The sequence below is a fragment of the Oncorhynchus mykiss genome, chromosome 16 (genome assembly GCF_013265735.2).
Source record: "Oncorhynchus mykiss isolate Arlee chromosome 16, USDA_OmykA_1.1, whole genome shotgun sequence".
Classification (NCBI taxonomy): domain Eukaryota; kingdom Metazoa; phylum Chordata; class Actinopteri; order Salmoniformes; family Salmonidae; genus Oncorhynchus; species Oncorhynchus mykiss.
The window spans coordinates 69,425,661-69,435,866 of NC_048580.1; the positions used below are offsets into that span (position 1 = coordinate 69,425,661).

At 42.3% G+C, this 10,206-nt stretch overlaps 1 pseudogene; it reads left to right on the plus strand.

Annotated features, from left to right (window-relative positions):
• Positions 1 to 2,399: 2,399 nt before the first annotated feature.
• On the plus strand, positions 2,400 to 3,181 carry LOC118939480 (annotated as a pseudogene).
• The last annotated feature ends 7,025 nt before the right edge of the window (positions 3,182 to 10,206 follow it).

The window sequence follows — 10,206 nt, forward strand, 5'->3', positions numbered from 1 at the left end:
CTGGTGATGTGGAGGGAGGTTGTAAGGGTGGTTTTGAAAGTGTTTTATCAGGTGTGTTTGTAATATAAATTTGATCAATTGTGTAGAGGTGCTGTTTGACGCGTGTCAAGACTGTGTGACTGGTTTCTCCGATATATAAATGTTGTGGTAAAATGTGCATGTTTAGGGTTAGGGTCAGTGAAGTCATGTGACAGACGGAGACTAATGAAGGGTTAGGTAGGAACTTAGGAGATCAGCTGGCTGGAGTGTTTACGGACATATTCAATCTTTCCCTATCCCAGTCTGCTGTCCCCACTTGCTTCAAGATGTCCACCATTGTTCCTGTACTGAAGAAAGCAAAGGTAACTGAAGTAAATGACTATCGTCCCGTAGAACCCACTTCTGTCATCATGAAGTGCTTAGAGAGACTAGTCAAGGATAATATCACCTCTACATTACCTGTCACCCTAGATCCATTTCAAGTTGCATAGTGCCCCAATAGATCCACATACGATGCAATCGCTATCACACTGCACACTGCCCTATCCCATCTGGACAAGAGGAATACCTAAGTAAGAATGCTGTTTATTGACTATAGCTCAGCATTCAACACCACAGTACCCTCCAAGCTCATCATTAAGCTTGAGCCCCTGGGTCTGAACCCCGCCCTGTGCAACTGGTCCTGGACTTCCTGACGGGCCGCCCCCAGGTGGTGAAGGTAGGAAACAACACCTCCACTTTGTTGATCCTCGACACAGGGGCCCCACAAGGGTGTGTGCTCAGCCCCCTCCTGTACTCCCTGTTCACCCATGACTGCGTGGCCACGCACGCCTCCAACTCAAACATCAAGTTCGCAGACGACACGACAGTAGTAGGCCTGATTACCAACAATGACGAGACAGCCTACAGGGAGGAGGTGAGGGCCCCGGGAGTGTGGTGCCAGGAAAATAACCTCTCACTCAATGTTGACAAAACAAAGGAGCTGGTCATGGACTTCAGGAAAGCTTCAAACCGGACAGCAGTGGAGAAGGTGGAACGCTTCGAATTCCTCAGCGTACACATCACCGACGATCTGAAATGGTCCACCCACACAGACGGTGTGGTGAAGAAGGTGCAACAGCGCCTCTTCAACCTCAGGAGGCTGAAGAAATTTGGCTTGTCACCCAAATTGGGTTCCCGAGTGGTGCAGAATTCCAAGGCACTGTATCTCAGTGCAAGAGGCGTCACTGCAGTCCCTGGTTTGAATCCAGGCTGCATCACATCTGGCCGTGATTGCGAGTCCCATAGGGCGGCACACAATTGGCCCCACATCGTTCGGGTTTGGCTGGGGTAGGCCGTCATTGTAAATAAGAATTTGCTCTTAACTGACTTTCCTAATTAAATAAACCCCTCAGAAACTTCTACAGATGCACAATTGAGAGCATCCTGTCGGGCTGTATCACCGCCTGGTACGGCAACTGCACCATCCGCAACCACAAGTCTCTCCAGAGGGTGGTGCGGTCTGCACAACGCAGCACCGGGGGCAAACTACCTGCCCTCCAGGACACCTACAGGACCCGATGTCACAGGAAGGCCATAAAGATCATCAAGGACAGCAACCACCCGAGCCACTACCTGTTCACCCCGCTATCATCCAGAGGGCGAGGTCAGTACAGGTGCATCAAAGCTGGGAGCGAGAGACTGAAAAAACTGCTTTTATCTCAAGGCCATCAGACTGTTAAATAGCCATCACTAGGCTGCCCCATAAACATAGGCCATTTTAATAATGCAACACGAGTCACTTTAATGTTTACATAGTTTTGCTTTACTCATCTCATATGTATATACTGTATCTTATTCTACTCTATTTAGTCTATGCCACTTCGACATTGCATATATATTGCTTAATCCCATTAATAATATATTAGGTTGTGTGTATTGTTGTGAATTGTTGTGAATTGTTAGATATTACTGCACTGTTGGAACTAGAAACACAAGCATTTGCTAAACACGTGTATGGGACAAATAAAATTGCATTTGATTTTGATTTGAAGAATGGCAAGAGACATTGCTGTTGGGAAGGGGTTGCGACGCAGAACTCAGTGATGGTTACATGTCCAACATCCCAGAGGAGTGATAATCTCTCTCTTCTTCCTGACCCCAACTCTTCTCCTCTTTCTTTAAATGTCAAATGTTTAAGCCCAGTATAAGTTCATTCGTCTCAGGTGTCTTGGTGGCTGTTGATCTTCAGAGAACCTCACGTCTGTCTGCTACTGGCACTGACAGATTTGGCAGGTCCTCTCAGAAGCGTTGTTATTGCTCTTTCTTCCATTTTGAAGCTATATGTGTCTGTGTCTGTGTCTAGGTCTGTGTCTGTGTCTGTGTCTGTGTCTAGGTCTGTGTCTGTGTCTAGGTCTGTGTCTGTGTCTAGGTCGATGTCTATGTATGTCTAGGTCTGTGTCTGTGTCTAGGTCTGTGTCTGTGTCTGTGTCTAGGTCTGTGTCTGTGTCTATGTCGGTGTCTGTGTCTGTGTCTAGGTTGATGTCTACGTATGTCTATGTCTAGGTCTGTGTCTGTGTCTGTGTCTATGTCTGTGTCTGTGTCTGTGTCTGTGTATGTGTCTGTGTCTGTGTCTGTGTCTAGGTCGATGTCTACGTATGTCTATGTCTGTGTCTGTGTCTGTGTCTGTGTCTAGGTCGATGTCTACGTATGTCTATGTCTAGGTCTGTGGCTGTGTCTGTGTCTAGGTCGATGTCTACGTATGTCTATGTCTATGTCTGTGTCTGTGTCTAGGTCGATGTCTACGTATGTCTATGTCTGTGTCTATGTCTGTGTCTGTGTCTGTGTCAGTGTCTGTGTCTGTGGCTGTGTCTATGTCTGTGTCTGTTTGTGTCGATGTCTGTGTTTGTGTCTGTGTCAGTGTCTGTTTGTGTCTATGTCTCTGTTTGTGTCGGTGTCTGTTTGTGTCGGTATCTGTGTTTGTGTCTCTGTTTGTGTCTGTGTCAGTGTCTGTTTGTGTCTATGTCTGTGTTTGTGTCGGTGTCTGTTTGTGTCTGTGTCTGTTTGTGTCTATGTCTGTGTCTGTGTCAGTGTCTGTTTGTGTCTATATCTGTGTTTGTGTCGGTGTCTGTTTGTGTCGGTGTCTGTCTGCGTCGGTGTCTGTTTGTGTCGGTGTCTGTGTTTGTGTCTCTGTTTGTGTCTGTGTCAGTGTATGTTTGTGTCTATGTCTGTGTCTGTGTCTGTGTCAGTGTCTGTTTGTGTCTGTGTCAGTGTCTGTTTGTGTCTATGTCTGTGTTTGTGTCGGTGTCTGTTTGTGTCGGTATCTGTGTTTGTGTCGTGTCTGTTTGTGTCTATATCTGTGTTTGTGTCGGTGTCTGTTTGTGTCGGTGTCTGTTTGTGTCGGTGTCTGTCTGCGTCGGTGTCTGTTTGTGTCGGTGTCTGTGTTTGTGTCTCTGTTTGTGTCTGTGTCAGTGTATGTTTGTGTCTATGTCTGTGTCTGTGTCTGTGTCAGTGTCTGTTTGTGTCTGTGTCAGTGTCTGTTTGTGTCTATGTCTGTGTTTGTGTCGGTGTCTGTCTGTGACTGTATAGACCTGCGTGTTTTGTATGTGTGATTGCACGCATGTATACACACACGTGTTTGATATAGAGACTTTTGTTATTGCTGTATTATTGTGTCTGTAACCAGGACGTGAACCTATTTGTCGATCCCTCTGTGTGTTTTGTGGGGCCTACTCTGTTTGTGTAATGGGATGACAGGTTGAAGAAAAAGTGTTGACATCTTTATCATTGATTTAACAGCTTTCCCACAGAGATAAAGAAGACCAGGAACAATCAGTCAAAAAAGAGAACGGTACAAATGAAAACCGGCTTTTAAAAAAGCTAGAAACTTTAAAACAAGTGAAAATAATGAAAACATCACTGTAAAAAAAAAACACATTGCCCGTTACATGGTTGATTTGATAGTGACTCAGAGAAAGCTTGTTATCTTCCTCTTTCGTCTCTGAACCTGGTGCCACCCTCACACCTTTGGTTGTTTCTTCGCGCGTCTCTGACTCCAGCCAACACCATTCTTCAGTGTACCTTCTGTTTAAAGTGACTGTCTACAGTAACATTACTTTTCAAACAAACAGAGGACAGTATATTAGATGTTGATACATGAGAAAGACAAGTTCTGGTGGACCTATTGTGACCAGGAGGGTGTCTCTCTATTTCTCTCAATTCAATTCAAGGGCTTTATTGGGAATCATGTTAACATTGCCAAAGCAAGTGAGGTAGATAATATACAAAAGTGAAATAAACAATACAAATGAACAGTAAACATTACACTCACAGGAGTTCCAAAAGAATAAAGACATTTTAAATGTCATATTATACTGTATCTATATACAGTGTTGTAACAATGTGCAAATAGTTCAAGTACAATGGTGTTTGTTCTTCACTGGTTGCCCTTTTCTTGTGGCAACAGGTCACAAATTCTCTCTCTCTCTCTCATATGTTAACATTGCCAAAGCAAGTGAAGTAGATAATATAGAAAAGTGAAATAAACAATACAAATGAACACTCCTAATATTTTCCTTGAGTTGGAAAAGGTCAGAATACTCTCCGAGGTACAGCAGCACTCTGTCTTGATATAGAAACAAATCAATCACAGACAACACGGTGGAGCATAACAGGGCTCACAATCACTTTGGGATGTAGTAGTTGATGTAAAAGAACAGTATTTTATGGTCCCGGGTTGTAATGAGGTAATAGAACAGTATTGTATGGTCCTGGGTTGTAATGAGGTAATAGAACAATATTTTATGGTCCCGGGTTGTAATGAGGTAATAGAACAGTATTTTATGGTCCTGGGTTGTAATGAGGTAATAGAACAGTATTGTATGGTCCTGGGTTGTAATGAGGTAATAGAACAGTATTGTATGGTCCCGGGTTGTAATGAGGTAATAGAACAATATTTTATGGTCTCGGGTTGTAATGAGATAATAGAACAATATTTTATGGTCCCGGGTTGTAATGAGGTAAAATAACAATATTTTATGGTCCTGGGTTGTAATGAGGTAATAGAACAGTGTTTTATGGTCCCGGGTTGTAATGAGGTAAAAGAACAGTATTTTATGGTCCTGGGTTGTAATGAGGTAAAATAACAGTATTTTATGGTCTCGGGTTGTAATGAGGTAAAAGAACAGTATTTTATGGTCCCGGGTTGTAATGAGGTAATAGAACAGTATTTTATGGTCCCGGGTTGTAATGAGGTAATAGAACAGTATTTTATGGTCCCGGGTTGTAATGAGGTAATAGAACAGTATTTGATGGTCCCGGGTTGTAATGAGGTAATAGAACAGTATTTTATGGTCCCGGTGTCACGCCCTGGTCTTAGTATTTTGTGTTTTCTTTATTATTTTGGTCAGGCCAGGGTGTGACATGGGTTTTTTATGTGGTGTGTTTTGTCTTGGGGTTTTGTTAGGTATTGGGTTTGTGGCTTAGTGGGGGTATCTAGCATAGTCTATGGCTGTCTGGAGTGGTTTTCAATTAGAGGCAGGTGTTTATTGTTGTCTCTGATTGGGAACCATATTTAGGCAGCCATATTCTTTGAGTGTTTCGTGGGTGATTGTTCCTGTCTCTGTGTTTGTTTGTGCACCAGTATAGGCTGTTAGGTTTTCTCGTTACGTTTATTGTTTTGTTAGTTTGTTCATGTGTAGAGTCTTTATTAAAGTACCATGAATAGAAACCATGCTGCATTTTGGTCCGCCTCTCCTTCACTGCAAGAAAACCGTTACAACCGGGTTGTAATGTCACATGCGTAAAAACATTATTCCACTCCCTTAGACATCTAAACCAGCTATGATAAAACGTAAGAGCAAATGCCGGAATTGCACAACACACTTTCACGTAATAGTATATGAACTGCTAAGTCAAAGAATATCTAAAAAACATATCCTAAACCTCCTTCCCAGATGTTTCCGATGAGGATATAGCGTGCAGTGAGTCAGTCCAGAACCTCATGGTCTGAAGACACAGTGTTTGTTTGCTTAGGTGTTAACCGCAGTTGTCACAACAAGGTAACCAGAGTGACATGCCTTAAGCTGTGTGGGGACACCGTCTCTTCCTCTGTCTCTTCAAGGCCGTACGTTTTTGGGGTTGGTTTGGGGACTGAAATGTACAGCTAGCTGGGCCCTGGTTCAGTCCTGTCATCTCTTATCTGTGCAACACACTGCCTGTCTCTCCATGGCACTTCCTGCTTCGCCCTACAGTACCAGAGGAGTACACTGTTGCTCCTCAAGGACTCCGTGAGCTTAGTGTACCTGACTCCAGCTTCTCTCAGAGAGTTGTGTCTCAGCCAGAAGGACACACATAAGGCCAGCAGTTCAGAACATAAAGCAAACACAGGCTACAGGCCTAATCCTGTGTCAGTACCTTCGATCACACCAGGCTTTGTTTCTTAATACTGGGCTGGGTGGTACACCATCCCTCCTGAGTGCGTAGCGCTGTGCCACTGTGTGTCCTTGGCTTTTACATACATTCCACCATGGTCTCCAACAGCTAATATTGTCCAGTTACACCGGAGGGAGAACATATACAAGTACTGATTACTACATATGTAGTAGTGTGACAGAGAGCTAATGATTTGACAGATAATATTCATTTAGTTATAGAGGTGATCCATAGTGAGGTTACTGTATAATTATCATCGCTCTGAAGATGTTGTTTTCCCAAAAGTAAGGTCCAGAGCAACACGAAGAAACAGAGTGGTTTATCAATCAATCAATTAATCAATCAATCACATACATAGATTTTTTATTTTTTTTATAAAGCCCTTTGTTAGCAGTTTTCACAAAGTGTTTAACAGATACCCAGCCTGAAACAACAAGCACTCAATGGATAGGCCTCACGTGGCCTGATTTAGACTGGCCAGAGTAGTAACATATCTTTTGGGAAAGCCTTACTGTATATTTATTTTTATTTCACCTTTATTTACCCAGGTAGCCTAGTTGAGAACAAGTTCTCATTTACAACTGCGACCTGGCCAAGATAAAGCAAAGCAGTGTGAACAGACAGCAACACAGTTACACGTAAACAAATTCAAATGTGTTTTATTGTAATGTACTTTTAATTTAATTTTAATGAACAGAGATGAGGTAATCATTAACAAAAAAGCGAGTTCATGTGTCATGTCTACTCCCGCTCCTCTTCTCTGGCGCTCGTCGTCGCCAGGTTACTCATTATGACGCACACCTGTCACCATCGTTACGCCCCGTCACGAGACTCACCTGGACTCCATCAATTCTATGATTACCACCCATATATCTGTCTCTCTCTTTGGTTCAGACCCCTGGCAGTATTAAGTTGTGTGTCTCATGTCCAGATGCCACTGTTGTTTTGGGCCATGTATTTTTTGCATGATTAAATTCACCCCCCTGTACTTGCTTCCCGACTCCCAGCGTCTGTGTTACACCATGCAACCTTATTATGGGACTTATGAAGCACATTTTTACTCCTGTACTTATTTGGGCTTACCATAAGAAAGGGGTTGAATACTTATCCAGGTGTGGATAGCTCTAAGAGACTTAGCCAGAAAGACTCACAGCTGTAATCACTGCCAAAAGGTATTTCTAAAAAGTATTGACTCAGGGGTGGGAATACTTACTGTATGTGAAGATTTTTCTGTATTTAATTTTCAATACATTTGGAAACATTTCTAAAAACATGTTTTTACTTTGTCATTAAGGGTTTGTTTGTAGATAGGTGAGAAAGCTACTCCATCTTGAATTCAGGCTGCAACACAACAACATGTACTATAAGTGAAGGGGTATGAATGCTTTCTGAAAGCACTAAATATAAAACAATGAAAAAGTTGACATGTCTAGCAGCCCATGGGCCTGTTAAGATGTATTTTTGTTTTACGATTTTTTTTTTGTGTGCAATTTCTCTGTCATACTAATCTATAATGAACCTTTGGCTGTTCAGTGGGCAACGTCCAGTCCCCCTTACTGTCACGTTCTGACCTTAGTTCTTGTGTGTTTTCCTTGTTTTAGTGTTGGTCAGGACGTGATCTGGGTGGGCATTCTATGTTGTGTGTCTAGTTTGTCTGTTTTTATGTCTGGCCTGATATGGTTCTCAATCAGAGGCAGGTGTTAGTCGTTGTCTCTGATTGCGAACCATATTTAGGTAGCCTGTTTTGTGTTGGGTTTTGTGGGTGGTTGTTTCCTGTCTTTGTGTTTTCTGCACCAGTTAGGACTGTTTCGGTTGTGCCACATTTATTGTTTTGTATTCTGTTCATGTTTAGTTTCTCCTATTAAAAGAACCATGAACTTTAACCCCGCTGCATTTTGGTCCTCCTCTCCTTCCCAGGAAGAAAGCCGTTACTAACATGGGCCGGCCCGGTGTTCACACAAACTCACATTCAAAGTCAAACACGGAATCAAAAAGACCTGCTCTGTCATCTGTAAGACAGCCAACATCATGGATCGTAAGAAACAGAAAGGGACCTGCTCTGTCATCAGAAAGACAGCCAACATCATGGGATCGTAAAAAACAGAAAGGGTGACTATAAATGTAGAAGTTGTATATTGACACCTCACTCAAAGCTTCCTTTGTACAACTTTTACTCCACTACATTCGTAAAGAAAATAATGTACTTTTTACTCCATACATTTTCCCTGACACCCAAAAGTACTTCTTACATTGTGACAGGAAAATGCTCTAAGTCAGATACACTTATCAACAGAACATCCCTGGTCATCCCTACTGCTTCTGATTTGGCGGACTCACCAAACACAAATGCTCTCATTTGCAAATTAATGTCCGAGTGTGGTAGTGTGCCCCTGGCTATCTGTAAATAAATGAATAAGCAATAAATTCTGTTGTCTGGTATGCATAATATAAGGAATTTGAATTATTAACACTTCTACTTTTGATACTTTAGTACATTTTAGCAATTCCATTTACTTTATATTCCTAAGTATATGTAAAACCAAATACTTCTAGAGTATTTTACTGGGTGACTTTCACTTTTACTTGAGTAATTGTCTAAAAAAAGGTATCCATCTATACTTTTACTACAGTAGGATTTTGACTCCTACTTAAGAGCGAGGTTTAAACCTCTAAATATTACACGGGACGAGACCCGAAAGAACAAGTGCACAATTACACGGAGCACGAAAGCCGAAACAACAACGTACAGGTACTCACAAGACCAGTGGACATGGGAACAATAACCGACAAGGATAATGGGGAACACAGGACACATTATCCCCTCTGTACTAACAGTTTAAGTCGGACATTTACATACACTTAGGTTGGAGTCATTAAAACTCGTTTTTCAACCACTTCACAAATTTCTTGTTAACAAACTATAGTTCTGGCACGTCGGTTAGGACATCTACTTTGTGCATGACACAAGTCATTTTTCCAAAAAATTGTTTACAGACAGATTATTTCACTTATAATTCCCTGTATCACAATTCCAGTGGGTCTGAAGTTTACATACATTACGTTGACTGTGCCTTTAAACAGCTTGGAAAATTCCAGAAAATGATGTCATGGCTTTAGAAGCTTTTGAAAGGCTAATTGACATAATTTGAGTCAATTGGAGGTGTACCTGTGGATGTATTTCAAGGTCTACCTTCCAACTCAGGGCCTCTTTGCTTGACATCATGAGAAAATGAAAATAAATCAGCCAAGACCTCAAATTGTTTTTAGACCTCCACAAGTCTGGTTCATCCTTGGGAGCAATTTCCAAACGCCCGAAGGTGCCACGTTCATCCGTACAAACAATAGTACTCAAGTATAAACACCATGGACCCATGCAGCCGTCATACCGCTCAGGAAGGAGACGCGTTCTGTCTCCTAGAGATGAACGTACTTTGGTGCAAAAAGTGCAAATCAATCCCAGAACAAAAGCAAAGGACCTTGTGAAGATGCTGGAGGAAACAGGTACAAAAGTATCTATATCCACAGTAAAACGAGTCCTATATCGACATAATCTGAAAGGCCGGTCAGCAAGGAAGAAGCTACTGCTCCAAAAACACCATAAAAACATAACATGTTAGTCTGGGGCCCTGTAATAGTAATGAACACTTAGGGTAGGTGATGATTCAGGGGAACATGTTAGTCTGGGGCCCTGTAATAGCAATGAACACTTAGGGTAGGTGATGATTCAGGGGAACATGTTAGTCTAGAGCCCTGGAATAGTAATGAACACTTAGGGTAGGTGATGATTCAGGGGAACATGTTAGTCTAGAGCCCTGT